The 19,575-nt window shown below is 45.4% G+C and overlaps 1 protein-coding gene across 1 annotated transcript in view; it reads right to left on the bottom strand.

Moving 5' to 3' along the window:
- ZBTB5 (zinc finger and BTB domain containing 5) overlaps positions 1–18,484 on the bottom strand; it is a 46,543-nt gene extending 28,059 nt beyond the window's left edge. The window contains exon 1 of the mRNA XM_023203161.1: positions 18,244–18,484. The gene's annotated coding sequence lies outside the window, so the exon portion shown is untranslated. The remainder of the gene's footprint in view (positions 1–18,243) is intronic.
- Positions 18,485–19,575: the final 1,091 nt, after the last annotated feature.

The raw sequence follows: 19,575 nt of genomic DNA, 5'->3' as shown, positions 1-19,575 counted from the left end.
AGCAGCAGGGTCCACGTGTGTCAGGGATAAGAACCCTTCCCCTCCCTTGTCCAAGTGTGCGCTCATCATTGCTCCATCTGTAAGGGTGTACCCTTCTACTGAAGTAACTTGCCTTGCTGAGAATTAAAAAGAAAACTTTATATTCGAGTGCTATTTCTTTTGCAGCACCGAAACTTTATTTATAACAATTTGGGGCCGGGCGCAGTGGCTCAAGCCTGTAATCCCAGCACTTTGGGAGGCCGAGACGGGCGGATCACGAGGTCAGGAGATCGAGACCATCCTGGCTAACACGGTGAAACCCCGTCTCTACTAAAAAATACAAAAAACTAGCCGGGTGAGGTGGCGGGCGCCTGTAGTCCCAGCTACTCGGGAGGCTGAGGCAGGAGAATGGCGTAAACCCGGGAGGCGGAGCTTGCAGTGAACTGAGATCTGGCCACTGCACTCCAGCCTGGGCGACAGAGCGAGACTCCGTCTCAAAAAAAAAAAAAAAAAAAAACAATTTGGGGGCTCGCCGTGATTACATTCTCCTCTGGGGGCGGTCTCTGGTTCTCTCACGTGAGGAGCTGCACCCCGCCCCTTTGTGGCAGCCTCAAGGGTGAGAAATCAAGACCCATCCAGTGCAAAGAATAACCCGAGCTCTCAGCAACACGGAAAAAAAAAAAAAAAAAAACTGGCCAGCAACCTAGTGTAAAGGATCCTCACATACTGTAGCAAACACTCTGTGGACAGACCAAGTAAGGAGAAACCACAGGAGCCAGTGAAGTATTTCATTGGTGGTCAGGACTAAGGAAAAAGCCACGGATGGTAAAGCATTCCTCGGTTAGGAAATACCAAGTAAAGAGAAACCACAGAGGCGGTAAAGCATTCCTTAGTCGGGACTAGGGAAAGAAAGCCGCGGGGGGCGGTGAAGTATTCCTTAGTTGGTCTTGGAAGTTATAAAGAGGTGAGAAATCCCCATTGGGGGCGGGAAGGGTTAACCTCAGAAAGAGGTGAGAAATCCCGATGAGGCGGGGGTTGAACCTCAGAAAGAGGTGAGGAATCCCCATGAGGGCGTGTTGAACCTCAAAAAGAGGTGAGAAATCCCTATGGGGGGGAGGGGAAAACCTCAGAAAGAGGTGAGAGTTTGGCCTGGTGCAGTGACTCACACCTGTAATCCCAGCACTTTGGGAGGCCAAAGCAGGCAGATCACGAGGTCAGAAGATCAAGGCCATCCTGGCTAACACGGTGAAACTCCATCTCTACTAAACATACAAAAAATTAGCTGGATATGGTAGTGGGCGCCTGTAGTCCCAGCTACTCAGGAGGCTGACGCAGGAGAATGGTATGAACCAGGGAGATGAAACTTGCAGTGAGCTGAGATTGCGCCACTGCACTCCAGCCTGGGGAACAGAGCGCGAGACTCCATCAAAAAACAAAAAACAAACAAGCAAAAAAACTGTGAGAAATCCCCACAGTGGGTGGTTGAACCTCAGAAAGAGGTGAGAAATCCCCATGGTGGGGGTTGAACCTCACAAAAACTTCTGGTAGTAAGAAAAATATTCAGAACTCCCCTTTCCTTTCTTCTCAGGGGAAGAAAGAGTAGCTCCACTCCTGCTGGTCCCTCTAGGGGAAGGGGAAGGAGAGGGGAGAACAGCAGCATAAGCAGCTGGCAGAGGCAGGGAAAGAACACCAGAGAGGAAAGAGAGAGAGGGAGGGGAAAGAGAGAGACAGAGAGAGAGAGAGAGAGACAAAGAGAGAGACAGAGAGGGAGAGACAGAGAGACAAAGAGGGAGTCAAAGAGAAAAAGAGACAGAAAGTCAAAGAGAAAAAGAAAAAGAGAGAGAGTAGTAAAGAGAAAACAGTGGGCCGGGCGCGGTGGCTCAAGCCTGTAATCCCAGCACTTTGGGAGGCTGAGACCGGTGGATCACGAGGTCAGGAGATCGAGACCATCCTGGCTAACACCGTGAAACCCCGTCTCTACTGAAAAAGAATACAAAAAAAAAAAAAAAACTAGCCGGGCGAGGTGGCGGGCGCCTGTAGTCCCAGCTACATGGAGGCTGAGGTAGGAGAATGGCGTAAACCCGGGAGGCGGAGTTTGCAGTGAGCTGAGAACTGGCCACTGCACTCCAGCCCAGGCGACAGAGCGAGACTCCGTCTCAAAAAAAAAAAGAGAAAACAGTGTACCCTATTCCTTTAAAAGCCAGGGTAAATTTAAAACCTGTAATTGATAATTGAAGGTTTTCTCAGTGACCCTGTAACACTTCAATACCACCTTGTTGTCAGTGTAAACAAGGGCGTAGCCTGAAAGCACTGAGGCCACTGACAACCCATAGCCTTCCTATCAAAAAATCCTTAACCCAGTAACCCTCAGATGGCCCAAATGCATTTAATCTGTAGCAGCAACTGTTTTGCTAGCAGAAGAAAGTAGAAAAATAGCTTTTAGAGGAAACCTCACTGTGAACACACCTCAGCAGTTCACAACTATCTTAAGCCCCCCCCAAAAAAGGAAAAGGGTAGCTTACTAACTCAAAAATCTTAAAGTATGGGGCTATTAGAAAAAGCTGTTAGAAAAAGATGATTTAACAATAACCATAGATAATTCCCTTAACCCAGCAGGTTTCCCAACAGGGGATCTAAATCTTAATTAATTACCATATGAAGGTCTGACCAGACCTAGGAGGATCTCCCTTCAGGACAGGAGGCTAGATGGTTCCTCCCAGGTGACTGAGGGAAAAAGACACAATGGGTATTCAGTAATTGACAGGGAAACTCTTGCAGAAGCAGAGTTAGGAAAATTGCTTAATAATTGGTCTGCTCAAACATGTGAACTGTTTGCACTCAGCCAAGCCTTAAAGTTGCTTACAGAACCAGGAAGGAACCATCTATACCAATTCTAAGTTAATTATGTCTAAACAAGGTCTTATTAATAGTAAAGGATAGTTGAAATCCCAAACTTACACGGTTTTCAACAAAAGTAAAGTTTGCTAAAAGTTAACAGTGTAACATTATTATCCTAACTTCTAATCTTGTGGTCTTAGGCAGTCTAGTCCACAGACATGAAGGAAGTTCACTTTGGAAAAGAATGGTTAACATCTTTGGGAAAAAAAAGCACGGGGGGAGAATTTATGTAAAAAGAATGTTATATGGTAAATTCTTGTCCTAAAATAAATTAACTGGTTGTTTAAAGAAAGGGATGTTTGCAACAAGTCAGAGCCGGGCGCGGTGGCTCAAGCCTGTAATCCCAGCACTTTGGGAGGCCGAGACGGGTGGATCACAAGGTCAGGAGATCGAGACCATCCTGGCTAACACGGTGAAACCCCATCTCTACTAAAAAAAATACAAAAAACTAGCCAGGCGAGGTGGCGGGCGCCTGTAGTCCCAGCTACTCGGGAGGCTGAGGCAGGAGAATGGCGTAAACCCGGGAGGCGGAGCTTGCAGTGAGCTGAGATCCGGCCACTGCACTCCAGCCTGGGCGACAGAGCAAGACTCCACCTCAAAAAAAAAAAACAAAACCAAAAAAAAACAAAACAAAAAAAGCAACAAGTCAGAAAGCTGAGGCATGTTGAAGAATTGTCTATGAAAGGCGTGAAAAAAAAAGTGTTATAAAAGGGAATTTAAGCAAGAAATGTTGTATAATTTAAAATTAGGCCTCCTGAATGTAAAACTATTGAAGAAACAGTTTATGTGCAAGGTGTATAAGGAAAGTAAAATATACTTTTGTTAAAGGGATTATAAGAAGGCATAAGAATGTAAATTTTTACCTATACTAAAAGGTTAAAAAAATTTTTTTGTTTTGAAGGTTTAGGCAAGTTTTAAAATGTTAATCGTAAAGGAAATTGTGTGTGTAAACATACTGGCTAAAGTTAAAAGGGTATCATCCAGTTTTTCTGTGAACTGGGCATTAAAATAAAAGCACAATGGGTTTTTCTTAAAGCACTAACCTGCTCTTTAACAAAAATTATAAAAGGTTAAAAAGAGTCTATAAAAATCTTACCTCATGGTCAGATGTTAAAATTGGATAAATATGTCTACAAGATTTTATTAAAATTGAGTTTAACATTAATAACACCCACAATATAAAGGTGACAAAGTCATACAGGAAGCATTGTCAAATATAAAATGGTGTTTGGCTTTCTTTGGTCTAAAAACTAATAAAAATAGGTGCCAAAGGAAATTTATCAGTAAGAAGGCACCACGGACTATAAAGTCCACTGCTGACGTCCCCACATTTAAAACAAAAGATCAGTTTCTTAGAAATTATATACTTGGTTTACCTTCAACTTTCCTTTCCCTCAAAACTAAAAGTCTTTTTGCACAGGTATCACCCCTAGAACTTCTGGTAAACCAGCACCAGCCTGAGGATCACGTTCTCATCAGAGGGTGGAAAGAAGGAAAACTGGAACTAGCCTGGGAAGGACCCTACTTTGTGCTGCTAACCACCGAGACTGCTATTCGTACAGCGGAAATGGGATGGACTCATCACACCCAAGTCAGGAAAACGCCACCCCCTCTCCCCCAGAGTGGTGGGCCATGGTCCAAGGGGAAAACCCTTCCAAACTAAGGCTAAGAAAAATTAAACTGTCTTTCATCTATTCTATTACTCTTCCTTCTTTCCTTGCTCTACGGCTGACCATCTAGTTATAACCAAGTCAATTTCGCTTCAAACTATTGCATTTGATGCTTGCCTTGTTATATACCCTGTGGGGACTTGCCAAGTCGACAGCTCTCTACTTCAGAAAAGTACTTCTGTTCCTCCTGACTCTCCTTAGACTGGGCCTTAGTAAACTGGGACCATTTAATCCGGAGAGATTTTGATAAAGACCCCGGTGTCAACCAGGAGTCTTGCCCTGCAATGCTGAGCTTTTATGCCATAGTTGGTCCAACATTCTGTGGACCACTAAAGAGCAAAGATGGACTGCCCCAACTGGTTTTTGTAATTTCCTAAAACCATACATTCATTTTACTAGAGCATCATAGAAGTTAGACTTAAACCTTGGCAATTAAGACAGGATACCAAGATGCATAATACTGGTTGGAACACATCAAATATACTGTCTGCACGTTAAACAAAAGCAATTGTTATGCTGTGTGCACAGCAGGCCAGAGACCCAGATTGTCCCCTTTCCACTAAAGTGGTCCTCTAGTCAACCAGGTATGGGCTGCATAGTAGCTTTTCCAGGATTCTATAGCCTGGAGTAGTAAGATGTGCCAAGCTCTCTCTCTGCTATATTCTGAAGTCTGACACCCTGCCAGTCTGCCTCCAAGGGCCATCCATCTTCCACCTCCCAACACTAAGTTCACTTTGCGTCTCTCACAACAGGGAGGAAACTTGGCATTCCTTGGAGACCCGAAGGGATCCAGTGAGCTTAAGAGTTTTCAAGAACTTATCAATCAGTCAGGCCTTGTTCATCTCCAAGCGGATGTTCGGTGGTATTGTGGTGGACCTTTACTGGACACTCTGCCAAATAACTGGAGTGGCACTTGTGCTTTAGTCCAATTGGCTATCCCTTTCACCCTGGCATTTCATCAACCAGAGGAAGGAAAAATAAGATCGTAAAGCGAGAGAAGCCCCTTATGGGTCTTTTGACTCTCACATCTATTTAAACACAGAGTCCCACAGGGAATATCAGATCAATTTAATGCCTGAAATCAAACAGCTACAGGATTTGAGTCAGTATTTTGGTAGGTGACAATTAATAAAAATGAAGACTGAATAAACTACACCTACTACAACCAATAGCGATTTATTAACTACACTAGAGATGCTGTTAAAGGAATAGCTGAGCAATTAGGGGCTACTAGCCAGATGACCTGAGAAAATAGGATAGCATTGGACACGATACTAGCAGAAAGAGGAGAAATTTGCATTATGATTAAAACTCAGTATTATACCTTCATCCCAAATAACACCGCCCCGATGGAAGTACAACAAAGGCATTACAAGGTCTGACTGCTCTGTCCAATGAGTTAGCCAACAACTCAGGGGTAAATGACCCCTTTAGAGGATGGCCAGAAAAGTGGTTCAGTAAATAGAAAGGAATAATAGTCTCAATTCATACTTCCCTCACAGTTGTAATAGGTGTACTTATTCTGGTTGGGTGCTGCGTCATACCATGCATCCACAGGTTGGTGCAGAAGCTCATAAAAATGGCACTTAGTAAAACCTCCCTTAGCTATCTTCCACCTTATCCAGAGAAGCATCTTCTTTTGGAAAATGCAGCAAAACAACTAAGCCAAGACACGTTAAAAAATTTAAAAAGAACTGTAAGGAAATGCAAAAGGAGGAATTGTTAGATATAAATTCTAAATTCCTTTTCAAAGAATCAGTATGTTCAATTATTTGCCTTCTACTTTTAAACTTCCTTGTAAAGCAACCTTTTTCGTACCTACTCCACCCTGACTCATTCCTTTTACCTGTTCCACCCTCATCCCAATTACCTACTCCACCCAACTCATTTTGATTACCTGCTCCACCCTGACTCATTCTGATGACTTCCTCTGTCATGACCATTTTCCCGGCCAAACCACTCACCCTCAACACTCTCTTTAAATCGGCCAATTGGAATTAATTTAGCCTGTGCGGTCTAACCCTAGCCAATAGGGGAACGACACAGCAGCAGGGGGCCATGTGCGTCAGGGATAAGAACCCTTCCCCTCCCTTGTCCAAATGTGTGCTCACCACTGCTCCATCTGTAAGGGTGCACCCTTCTACTGAAGTAACTTGCCTTGCTGAGAATTAAGAAAATTTTATGTTTGAGTGCTATTTCTTTTGTGGCACCAAAACTATATTTATAACAATATTAACAGCTATTATTTCAGAGGTCATAAGAGTTGCAATTTCCCCAGGCCGGGCGCGGTGGCTCACGCCTGTAATCCCAGCACTTTGGGAGGCCAAGGCGGTTGGATTACGAGGTCAGGAGATCGAGACCATCCTGGCCAACATGGTGAAACCCCATCTCTACTAAAATACAAAAAAAAAATTAGCTGGGCATGGTGGCGTGCGCCTGTAATCCCAGCTATTTGGGAGGCTGAGGCAGGAGAATTGCTTGAACCCGGGAGGTGGAGGTTGCAGTGAGTTGAGCCAGCCTGGTGACAGAGCAAGACTCCGTCTCAATTAAAAAAAAAAAAAAAAAAAAAAAGAATTGCAATTTCCCCAATTACTCTTGAAGATAACACCACTACTGTGAACCTAAGATTGACCTTTTAAGATGTCTTTTCAGATTTTTGCATTTCTAACAACAAAATAGCCCCACCTGGACCTGCCAACCAGTTCTGTGGCCCCCACCCAGGAACTGACTCAGGAACTGACTCAGCATAAGAGAACAGCTTTGACTCCCTATTGAGAGGTGAAGCCAGCTGGGCTTCCAGGTCAGGTAGGGACTTAGAGAACTTTTCTGTCTAGCTAGAGGATTGTAAACGCACCAATCAGCACTCTGTGTCTAGCTAAAGGACTGTAAACACACCAATCAGCACTCTGTAAAAACGCACCAATCAGCACTCTGTATCTAGCTAAAGGACTGTAAATGCACCAATCAGCACTCTGTAAAATGGACCAATCAGCAGGATGTGGGTGGGGCCAAATAAGGGAACAAAACTAGCCACCTGAGTCAGCAGCAGCCACCTGAGTCAGCAGCAGCAACCTGCTCGGGTCCCCTTCCACACTGTGGAAGCTTTGGTCTTTCACTCTTCACAATAAATCTTGCTGCTACTCACTCTTTGGGTCCGCACTACCTTTATGAACTGTAACACTCACCACAAGGGTCTGCAGCTTCATTCCTGAAGTCAGCAAGACCATGAACCCACCAGGAGGGACAAACAACTCTGGATGTGCCACCTTTAAGAGCTGTAACACTCACGGTGAAGGTCTCCAGCTTCACTCCTGAAGTCAGCAAGACCACCAACCCATCAGAAGGAAGAAACTCCAGACACATTTGAACATTTGAAGGAACAAACTCCGGACACACCATCTTTAAGAACTGTAACACTCACCGCAAAGGTCCATGGCTTCATTCTTGAAGTCAGCAAGACCAAGAACCCACCAAAAGGAATAAATTCTGGACACACTATGAGTTCATCCCCAAGCCAACCAATCAGCACTCCTGACTCACTAGCCCCCTACCCACCAAATTACCTTTAAAAACTCTGATCCCTGGCTGGGCACGATGCCTCATGCCTGTAATCCTAGCACTTTGGGAGGCTGAGGTGGATGGATCACAAGGTCAGGAGTTTGAGACCAGCCTGGCCAAGATGGTGAAACTCCGTCTCTACCAAAAATACAAAAATTAGCCAGCCGCCTGTAATCCCAGACACTCGGGAGGCTGAGGCAGGAGAACCACTTGAACCCGGGAGGCAGAGGTTGCAGTGAGCCGAGATCGCACCACTATACTCTAGTCTGGGTGACAGAGCAAGAACCCATCTCAAAAAAAAGAAAAAAAAAAGTCTAAAAAAAACCTCAAACAAAAAACTCTGATCCCTGAGTTTTGGGGGAGGCTAATTTGACAAATAATAAAACTCCGGTCCTCCCACACAGCCAGCTTTATGTGAATTACTACTGCAATTCCCATCTTGATAAATCGGCTCTGTCTAGGCAGTGGGCAAGGTGAACCTACTGGGTGGTTACACATCCTGGATGGGATCTTGGAATAGAAAAAGAACATTAAAACTAACAAAATCTGAATAAAGAATAAACCTTAGTTAATAAAGTTATTATGTAATAATGTTATAATAATAATGGTTCATTAATCATAACATACCATACTAATGTTAAGATGTTAATGGTGAAACAAGGTGTAGGTATATGGAAATTCTACTATCTTTGCAATTTTCTGTAAATCTAAAACTATTAGAAAAAATAAAGCTTATTTAAAGAAAAGTCACTCTCTTCACTATTTGTTTAGAACTGCTTTTTTGTAAAAATGTTTTATGTTCACATATAGTTTATTATTTTTAACAAATAAATGCAGTACTTAATTTTTTTCTCAACTTTAATTTCTAGTATGGTAAATACTGAAAACTAACTTGCAAAAAAGCTCTTTGGAGTCATCAATAATTTTTAAGTGTGTAATGGAATTCTAAGGGCGAAAGTCTGCCTACCACTCAAGTAAGTTTTACGTCTATGAAGAAACTCATGTACGCAGAATCTCATCCTTCAAAAATACAGGATAGGCCCAGTGCAGTGGCTTGTGCTTGTAATCCCAGCACTGTGGGAGGCCAAGGTGGGTGGATCACTTGAATTCAGGAGTTCCAGACTAGCCTGGGCAGGCAACATGGCAAAACCCCATCTCTACTAAAAAATACAAAAATTAGCTGAGTGTGGTGGCGTACACCTGTAATCCCAGCTACTCTTGGTGGCGGAGGCAGGAGAATCGCTTGAACCCAGGAGGCAGAGGCTTATGACCTGAGATCACGCCACTGCACTCCACTTTGGGCAACAGAGTGAGACCCTATCTAAAAATAGTAATAATATATGTGTGTGTGTGTGTATATATATGTGTGTATATATACATATATATATAAGATAACTAAAACTTTAGTGTGTGTATATATACATATATATATAAGATAACTAAAACTTTAGTGCAAAGGTAGCCTTCAACTTACACATATGTTGAGTTACTCAAATTTGTGGAATAAAGTGCCCAGCCTTTCCCTAGCAATAATGTAGCCTCCTGGGATCACTCCCAGAGTATCCATCTATTTATTTATTTATTTATTTATTTATTTTTATTTATTTTTTTTGAGACGGAGTCTCGCTCTGTCACCCAGGCTGGAGTGCAGTGGCGTGATCTCCACTCACTGCAAGCTCCGCCTCCCGGGCTCACGCCATTCTCCTGCCTCAGCCTCCCGAGTAGCTGGGACTATAGGCACCCGCCACCTCGCCCGGCTAATTTTTTGTAATGTTAGTAGAGAGATGGGGTTTCACTGTGTTAGCCAGGATGGTCTTGACCTCCTGACCTCGTGATCCGCCCGCCTCGGCCTCCCAAAGTGTTGGGATTACAGGCTTGAGCCACTACGCCCGGCCAGAGTATCCTTTTAACCTGTTACTGTGGTGGCAAACTGCCAAAGCACCAGTGCCTTGTTAATTAACACTGCACCATCACTTACTACTATGTTTCTATTAGCTGGGTGATGCAGGGGGAAGATGAGAGGGTTGAATATCTATTAAAAGTCAGGTTCTACAGGTACTTTACACATATTATCTCTTATGTATGACTCCCAAGCAGTGACTGTCTACTCATTTCTAGGACCAACATTACCCAACTAGTTCAATAACTGAAGAAGAAGCTGTATGAACCCACGTCCAGGTATGAAATCTCACTCTGCTATAATGAGAACAACCCCCAATAAGACATGGGCTCAGTGACTGATGAGAGGACACTCAGGGGAGGGAACAAATGTAGCTAAGGCCAGGCACGGTGGCTCACGCCTGTAATGCCAGCACTTTGGGAGGCCAAGGTGGGAGGACTGAGGCCAGGAGTTCGAGAATGCCCTGTCCAATATAGCAAGTTCCCATCTCCATTAAAATTAAAAATAAAAAAATAAAAAGAATGTAGTTGTGAGCATGAACAAGGGCTAGGAATAAGGACTAGGGAACTGGAGGGAGTAAAGGGATGGAGCTAAAAGGCAGGGTCAGGGTCAAGGGCTGGAGGTGTGGGTGAAAAGATGTGTATAAAATGACAGTGAAGGGAATGAAAATGAGAGCAAGTGCTCTGAAGAGGTGGCAGAAAGGGTGTTTCTTCTCCCCTTCTTTTACTCAAATCCTCTCATTGCTAATGCCACATGCTAACATCACAGACCACAGACCACAATGTCAAGAGACCTCAGTCTGGAAGATTAGGAGGAGGCAGGACGAGCTTTATCTTCTCCCACTGTAACTGCCCAATGGGTTCACCTTGCCCCCTGCCTAGACAGAGGCGATTTATCAAGACAAGAGAACTGCAATAGAAAAAGAGTAATTCACGCAAAGCTGGCTGTGCAAGAGACCAGAGTTTTATTTATTACTCAAATCAGTCTCCCTGAGCATTTGGGGATCAGGTGTTTCTTAAGGACAACTTGGTGGGTTGGGGGGAAGCCAGTGAGCTGGGAGTGCTGACTGGTCAGGTCAGAGATGAAATCAAAAGGAGTCTTCTTCTGCTGAGTCAGTTCCTGGGTGGGGACCACAAGATTAGATGAGCCAGTTTATTGATCTGGGTGGTGCCAGTTGATTCATCAAATGCGGGGGGTCTGCAAGATATCTCAAGTATTGATTTTAGGAGCAGTTTAGGGAGGGTCAGAATCTGGTAGCCTCCAGCTGCGTGACTCCTAAACCATTAATTTCTTTTCTTTTTTTTTAATTTTGAAATGGAGTTTCACTCTTGTTGCCCAGGCTGGAGTGCAATGGCATGATCTTGGCTCACTGCAACCTCCGCCTCCCGGGTTCAAGCGATTCTTCTGCCTCAGCCTCCTGAGTAGCAGGGACTATAGGCATACACCACCAAGACCGGCTAATTTTTTGTATTTTTAGTAGAGACAGGGTTTCACCATGTTGGTCAGGCTGGTCTCGAACTCCTGACCTCAGGTGATCCACCCATCTTGGCCTCCCAAAGTGTTGGGATTACAGGCATGAGCCATAATTTCTAATCTTGTGGCTACTGTTAGTCCTACAAAGGCAGTCTAGTCCCCAGGCAAGGAGGAGGTTTGTTTTGGGAAAGGAGTGTTACTGTCTTTGTTTTCAAAAACTATAAACTATAACCTAAGTTCCTCCCAAAGTTAGTTCAGCCTATGCCCAGGAATGAACAAGGACAGTCTGGAGTTAGAACCAAGATGGAGTTGGTTAGGTTAGATCTCTTTCACTGTCTCAGTGCTTTGGAGCAAGCTGCAGTGAGAGGGTGGGAAGGTGCCACACTTCTTTGTTACACGCCTGCTCCCACTTTACCTTCTGCCATGAGTAAAAGTTTCCTGAGGCCTCCCCAAAAGCCAAGCAGGTACTGGCACCATGCTTGTACAGCCTGTACAACTGTGAGCCATTAAGCCTCTTTTCTTTATAAGCTACCCAGTATTTCTTTATAGCAACACAAGAACAGACCAATGAAGTGACCCACTAGCAGAGTGCTGCCTTAGAGACTGATATGCCACAGGAAGGCACTTACATGCACTACATTGAAACTTCAAAATAATTTATGGCAAATTTAACTGCCTCATCCTGCTAGAATTTTTTTTTTTTTTTTAAGACGGAGTGTTGCTGTCACCAGGCTGGAGTGCAGTGGCATGATCTCGGCTCACTGCAACCTCTGACTCCCGGGTTCAAGTGATTCTCCTGCCTCAGCCTCCCGAGTAGCTGGGACTACAGACGCACACACCCATGCCCGGTTATTTTTCTTCTTTTCTTTTTTTTTTTTTGTATTTTTAGTAGAGACAGGGTTTCACCATGTTGGTCAGGCTGGTCTTGAACTCCTGACTTTGTGATCTGCCTGCCTTAGCCGCCCAAAGTGCGTTAGCCAGTTAACACTTTAAATATCACAGAAGTTTCACAAACGCATCTAAAAGTCCATAAAAACCAACCATTAGTGGCTTCTTTTAGCTTCCTGTACTGGATGCGCCATTGCACTCCATAACTGCATTGCATAACTTCAATGGCCTGGAGCGCCATTGCACTCCAGCTTAGGCAACAAAAGCGAACACTCCCCCCGCAAAAAATTAGGCCAGATGCAGGGGCTCACATCTGTAATCCCAGTACTTTGGGAGGCTGAGGCAGGAGGCTCACTTGAGGCCAGGTATTTGAGACCTGCTTGGTCAATATAGTGAAACCTCTTCTCTACAAAATTATTATTATTATTATTATTATTATTATTATTTTTTGAGGCGGAGTCTTGCTCTGTCGCCCGGACTGGAGTGCAGTGGCCGGATCTCAGCTCACCGCAAGCTCCGCCTCCCGGGTTTACGTCATTCTCCTGCCTCAGCCTCCCGAGTAGCTGAGACTACAGGCGCCCGCCACCTCGCCCAGCTAGTTTTTGTATTTTTAGTAGAGACGGGGTTTCACCGTGTTAGCCAGGATGGTCTCGATCTCCTGACCTCATGATCCGCCCGTCTCGGCCTCCCAAAGTGCTGGGATTACAGGCTTGAGCCACCGCGCCCGGCCCAAAATTATTTTTTAATTAGCTGGGTGCAGGGCATGGTGGCTCACTTCTATAATCTCAACATGCTGGGAGGCCAAGGTGGGAGAAACGTTTGAGTCCAAGAGTCTAAGACCAGCCTGCGAAACATAGGGAGACCCCCACCTCTACAAAAACTACAAAAATTAGCTGGGTGTGGTGGTGCATGCCTGTAGTTCCAGCTACTTGGGAGGCTGGGTGTGAGAGGGTTGCTTGAGTCCAAGAGACTGGGGCTGCAGTGAGTTATGACCATCCCACTGCACTCCAGCCTGGGTGACAGAGCAAGACCCTATCTCAAAAGCTAAACAGAACACAGTAGAAAGAAAAAAAAAAAAACTAAACTTTTATCAAGATGAAAACTGTGACAAAGCATTGGAGACACTATTATTATGGTGCCTTTCCAACAGAGAAGATGAAAATGGACTTAATCCATTTCTTACACCTAGTTTACTTTCAAAGCAGTATATGCCTTCACTTCTCATTTATCAAATCAATAATGCTCAGCAAGTGACCTATACTTGACCTGCAGAATTGCTTTTGATCATCTATTCAAAATAAGTACAATGTAAGTAACTTAAACGTGTTTAGATTTTTGTAGCATTTCTGGGCTCCTCCCACAACCGAATGGCCAAACACTGGATTTTCTTTTCCCGGTCTTCCTTCCTCAAATACTCTTTGCAAAAAAGACTAAAACGTAAGGACTATAAAGATGAAAGCCTTGCACTTTTAGAGGAAGATGGTTGAGTGGATTTTAAATTATAATTGACTAATTAAGATGTACTGAAAAATCATACCATGTCAACAATATCATGCATAGAAAAAAAGGGAGCAACTCACCTTAAGCATTTTAAACTTAAAAAATTGGCAATCAGCCAGGTGCAGTGGCTCTCATGCCTGTAATCACGCACTTTGGGAGGCCGAGGCAGGTGCATCACTTGAGGTCAGGAGTTCAAGACCAGCCTGGCCAACATGGCGAAACCCTGTCTCTATCAAAAAATACAAAAATTAGTGGGGCATGGTGCCACGAGCTATAGTCCCAGCTACTCGGGGGGCTGAGACACAAGAATCATTTGAACCCAGGAGGCGGAGGTTGCACCAAGTGGAGATCAGATTGCACCACTGCACTCAAGCCTGGGTGACAGAGTGAGACCCTGTCTCAAAAAAAAAAGTAAATTAGGAATAAAGGCATTTGTAAACCTGTTATCATACAAAGTAACAGATTACCAAGTATAATTTCCAAAGAGTAGACCTATCACTTAATCATCCTTTAAAATCTGTAACATTTTATTTGTTAATTTCCATTTAAATAAGGAAAAATATCACTCTCAATAGGCTTCTTTTCAGTGACAAACATTTTCCAGAGCAGGAAAGCAAATTAGGAAAATAGGAAAATTCACTGGTTACAATTATAATTAATTAGTTGGGTACAAAAGACTCTTTATGGGGGGCAGGGAGCCAGGATTTTACTATGTTGCCTGGGCTGGTTTGAACTCAAGTGATCCTCCTGCCTCAGGCTCTCAAGTAGTTGGGACTACAGGTGTGTGCCACCTGGGCTAAAAGTCTATTAATTTTACCAAATTTTATTAAATCTAAGATGTCTGTGATTATACAATGCATTATTTCATGTAACACTAGGAAAAAAACTGCCAACTGAACTATGGCATAATGCTTAGTTATGGTATCCTGTCTTCAAGGAAGAAGGAAAACCGACTGCCAATGACTACTAATGATAGAGGCAGGAGACAGACAAATGCCTAGGCAGATAGGGGCACATCCCCAGTGAAATCCTACCTCCAAGCCAAAGACAGTTTAAAGCCTGAAAGCCAAGCTACAAGTCAAATCCATGGACCAGATTGAGAACCTGTCTTCCCGTTTGATGTGCTTTCTTCTGATTGATCCCCAACTTTCACCTATTTTACATATACCTACCCCTTTCCTAATTGGTTTTCTACACTGATGTGCCCACCTTTGAGTGATGTCTTTGCTTTAACCTTGTTTTTTTTTTTTGAGAGACGGTCTCACTGTGTCTGCAAGACTGGAGTGCAGTGGCAGGCTCTCAGTTCAATGCAACCTCTGCCTCCCAGGCTCAGTCGATTCTTCTGCCTCAGCCTCCCGAGTAGCTGGGATTACAGGCGCACTTCACCATGCTGGGCTAATTTTTGTATTTTTAGTAGAGACAGGGTTTCACCATGTTGGCCAGATTGGTCTCGAACTCCTGACCTCAGGCAATCTGCCCACCTCAGCCTCCCCAACTGCAGCAATTACAGGCGTGAGCCACCACACCCGGCCTTCCCTTTAACCTTTTTGCATACTCAGAAACAATCAGCACACACTCCCCATTCTGAGTCCCTAAGAAGCCCCAGAACCAGCCACACTGGGAAAGAAGCCACCCAACTGTGGGGGTGGGGGACCACCCCTGAATGTCCTTTTCTCTGAGGCACTCAATAAAATTCTTCTCTGCCCTCCTCACCCTTCGAATTGTCAGAGTAACCTCATTCTTCTTGAACAAGGGACAAGGGTTTGGGAACCACTAAATGCGAGTACAAGCTGTAACACAAGTGGTCCGAGTGCGCGGAGGGTGGTGGGTGGCGCCATCACCCCTGTTGGCAAAGTGGTTAAGAAAAATCCAGGCCGGGCGCGGTGGCTCAAGCCTGTAATCCCAGCACTTTGGGAGGCCGAGACGGGCGGATCACGAGGTCAGGAGATCGAGACCATCCTGGCTAACACGGTGAAACCCCATCTCTACTAAAAAATACAAAAAACTAGCCGGGCGAGGTGGCGGGCGCCTGTAGTCCCAGCTGCTCGGGAGGCTGAGGCAGGAGAATGGCGTAAACCCGGGAGGCGGAGCTTGCAGTGAGCTGAGATCCGGCCACTGCACTCCAGCCCGGGCGACAGAGCAAGACTCTGTCTCAAAAAAAGAAAAATCCAACATCACCAATAAAATACTCTTGGAGAGTAAGACTATCTATTATAATAAGTAGTCCAACACAGTTCCTAATCTGTTTGGGATGTCAAGATAAATCAAAGCTTTTAGGAAATATATGTATAACTAATAAAATAAAAGGCACCTCCAAAACTGGATCTTGAAATTAAAAGCCACTATTCAGTGGTGAAAATGATGAAAACATATGTAAAGAGCAATAGTTCACTCAGAAACAGCTAGTCTTTTAGGAGATGTGAAGTTCACTTCACACTTAGACAAAAGGCATAGTGTAGTACTACATTCCATCCCACCTGCTACGCTAACAAAATTGGCTCTACTAGACAACATCCATATTTGAGAAATATTACATACAGTAAAAGAAAAATCACATGTCTAAAACTGACAGGGGGAAAGTATTTAAAATTAATTCACATTAAAAAAAAGTTGAAAGCTAACATAGAATCAATACCTTGGGTTCTTTTTTGCATTTCTAAAACGAATGTGAGCCAGATTCAAAATTCTCTGTCAGCACTACACCAGGTTTTGTCAAACTCACTGAACACAAGATTTTTTTAAGTCTCCAATTTGATATAGTTCATGCTGAGTTCTTTAACTACTATTTGATATCCTAGTGATTTTTTATTACTTCCACTTTGGGGACAGTCTTGTGAGTCTCTTTTGAGAGCATTCACTCTTAAGCTTGTAAGATGCCTTTCCTCCAAATCTTACCATTTTCAGAATTTTGCTACAGACATATCAATTAACCAAAATCCAGCATCTTCAGCTAACTAAAAGTTTTGACACAACTTTTAGGGAAAAGCTGCAAATCTCTAGTAAACAGGTTGACTTCAGGACTCTTCAAAAAAAGTCTGCTTATTCAGCAAAACCCAAGGGCCCAGAACAGGTCCCCACCCAGGCAGTCTTACCTGTAAGGTCACCAAGCTGGCTGTGGTGGCCAGGTCAATCTTCCCAAATTTGATGGATTTCCAGAAAGGTTAAAGGGAACAGTGAACGGTTTCCTTTGGCTTTGGGGCTTTTCTCTAAAATTCTTCTCTTCTCCCCATCTGGTCTTTTCCCTCTGAACTATTAGCTTACTGCCAACCACCGTCACCACAGATATCACAAGAGTTTAGGCAAATGAAAAGGAAGTTCTACCCAGCCTTTTACATCTAAGGCACAACAGCCCATACTAGGACAACAAATTACCAATAATGACTAAGGCACAGCATTCTCTTCAACTTCTAAAGAAAAGCCCGTAACGTCTTCTACTTAATACAAGTGAAAAATAAGAGAACATGCTTTGGAATATTTTTGCTTCAATTTTTGAGGATGAAGAGTTTCTTCTATTAATTCAAGTTAACTAGAGTCAGAGACTACTACTTAGGAATCAAAACTTTACTGTGCTTTCACCTAAATTTTTTCCTCCAAATTATTTAGGATTTGTCTTCTGTTCAGAAAATTAGTTTCCATAGTGCCCTTCACTATGCCAGAATGCTGACTTCATAAAAAATGGCCATTTTTAAAGAAAAAAACTAACCTTCAACTCCCCTTAATTCACTGCCTTTTATTATTTACATACAAATCCGTCCTCCAAACAGGAGAACATGGGACGGCAGTGTCTAACCACCGCATCCCCCACAGCTCCTCGCACGAAGCCTGGGAGTAGCGGGCATTCAATAAATGCCTCTTAAACACTTCAGTCCTCTCTTAACAAGTTGGGGCATTCCAAAACACTGGCTCCACCCCTCCAGGGTCGGCCGCCGGCTCCCGATGGCAGTTTGCCTATAGCCTTGCTCTGGTGAAATCAAACCTCGTCGCTCAGGAAGACCCAGGATGGGGGCAAGGGAGCCGTCCGACCCCATCCCGCAAGGCAGCAGATCCTCTCTTCATTCCACTAGGCCGTTGGGCCTGAGGCCTTTCCCACCCCATTCGGGAACCTACGTAGCCAGCCAGAGATCCGCAGGGGTACCAGCTCCCGCCCCAGCCCGCAGACAGCCTGGCGTCGGGACACCGGGGACGCCTGCGCAGAAGAACCCGCCTGGCCCCTTCGCTCCGACGGTAACAATGCCCCCTCAGGAAAACAGTCAGGGCAGGCTGGGGGCACCAGTATACGTCTGCGCGCTCCCCGACGCCTTGGCGCGCCCCTGGCGCGCAACCTTCCCCACGTGAGCGCGCCCGCCATCACGACACTCGCTGACGGGGTCTCCTCACCTGAGCCGGGCTCCGCCCCCCTCCTCCTCGCTGAAGGAGGCGGTGACCCCTCTCCGATCGGACTCGGCAGTGTCAGAGGAGGTGGGAACGTCCAGACCTGCGTCTCCGTTTTGGGATTTCCTCCCCCTTCCGCCCGCCCCCCTCCCACCCCGCCTCTAGTCCCCTAGCTCCTTCAGCCAGTTCGCAGCGGCACTCTGAGAACACCGCGGCGGCGCCCGAGGATAAACGGAAGTGATGTAATGCAAGAGCGCCTACTCTGCCCTTTTCCTCCTCCCCCGGTTGGGTTACAACCAATCAGCAACGGGGAGGGCGGGGCCGGGGTAGGAGTGCAGCCAGCCGGCGCGCGGAACCCGGAGGAATTTCCTTGGCCCCTAGAAAAACTGACCAATCCACGGTCCCTGGAGTCTGGTTGTGTTTACTACCGACTGATTCCGTGAGCTCTCTGACCAATCACCCTTTGCCTTACAACACGTACAACGGTTAACAAATGCCTTTTAGGGCGGGATTTATCACTAAACCGCTCCAGGTTTGGACTATAGTAATGCAGCTGTTCGCTGCAACCAATCAAAACCCTCTGTGGTTTAGGCAAGCGGGCTTTCCGCCTAATTCCGCCAATCACAACAACGACTGCGTGAAGTCTGAGGGCGCCCGAGAGGCGGGCCCTCAGGGCAGGCCTTACCGCCATTCGCTGGTCCTGAAGCATTTTTCCACCCACGTGGTGCCCGGCCCTTTAGTGACCCAGGGCTCTTCTCCCGGGGTGAATTCCCGTCGCTGAACACACACAAGTACGGGGTTGGAGATTTGAGTTCCCACTTAATAGATGTTGGGAAAGATAAGTTTCCAAGAAGCTCTTTAGGTTGAAGTCCAGGGTAAAAACGGCGAATAAAAAAGGTCAGACCCCGCCCCTCGTCCAGCCAGGTGGCTGCGCGTCTGGAAAAGGTGGTGCCACAGGAGCCTGGCGTCTGGCCCCGAACTCGGCCGCAGGTCATATAAGCCTGTCGTCTCCGTGCCCAGATTCGTAATCACCCGCACCCCCAAAAAACAAAATATGAAGCGCTAAGCTCTCCCATTCATGTCCCAAACGTGGAAGGGTCGCGTACTTGTATGAGACGCGGTCTGAAAAGTGCGAGAGCCGGGGCGACGCTCGGGTTTCCAGGTGCACACTCGGAGAGAGAACCCGAGCCCTGAGCATCGGGCACAGGGGCCAGGGAAGAAGCCCCCTTTCTTCGGGTGAGGACGGCAGAAAAAAGCTGCCTTCTCCTGCGCAGCTTGTCTGGGAGCGTTGCTTGGCTTTGGAGACAAAGGCAGGCTCGCGAACACGGCTGGGTTCTC

Source organism: Piliocolobus tephrosceles, chromosome 14, assembly GCF_002776525.5.
Source record: "Piliocolobus tephrosceles isolate RC106 chromosome 14, ASM277652v3, whole genome shotgun sequence".
NCBI classification, from domain to species: Eukaryota; Metazoa; Chordata; class Mammalia; order Primates; family Cercopithecidae; genus Piliocolobus; species Piliocolobus tephrosceles.
This window is presented reverse-complemented; position numbering and strand designations above follow the sequence as displayed.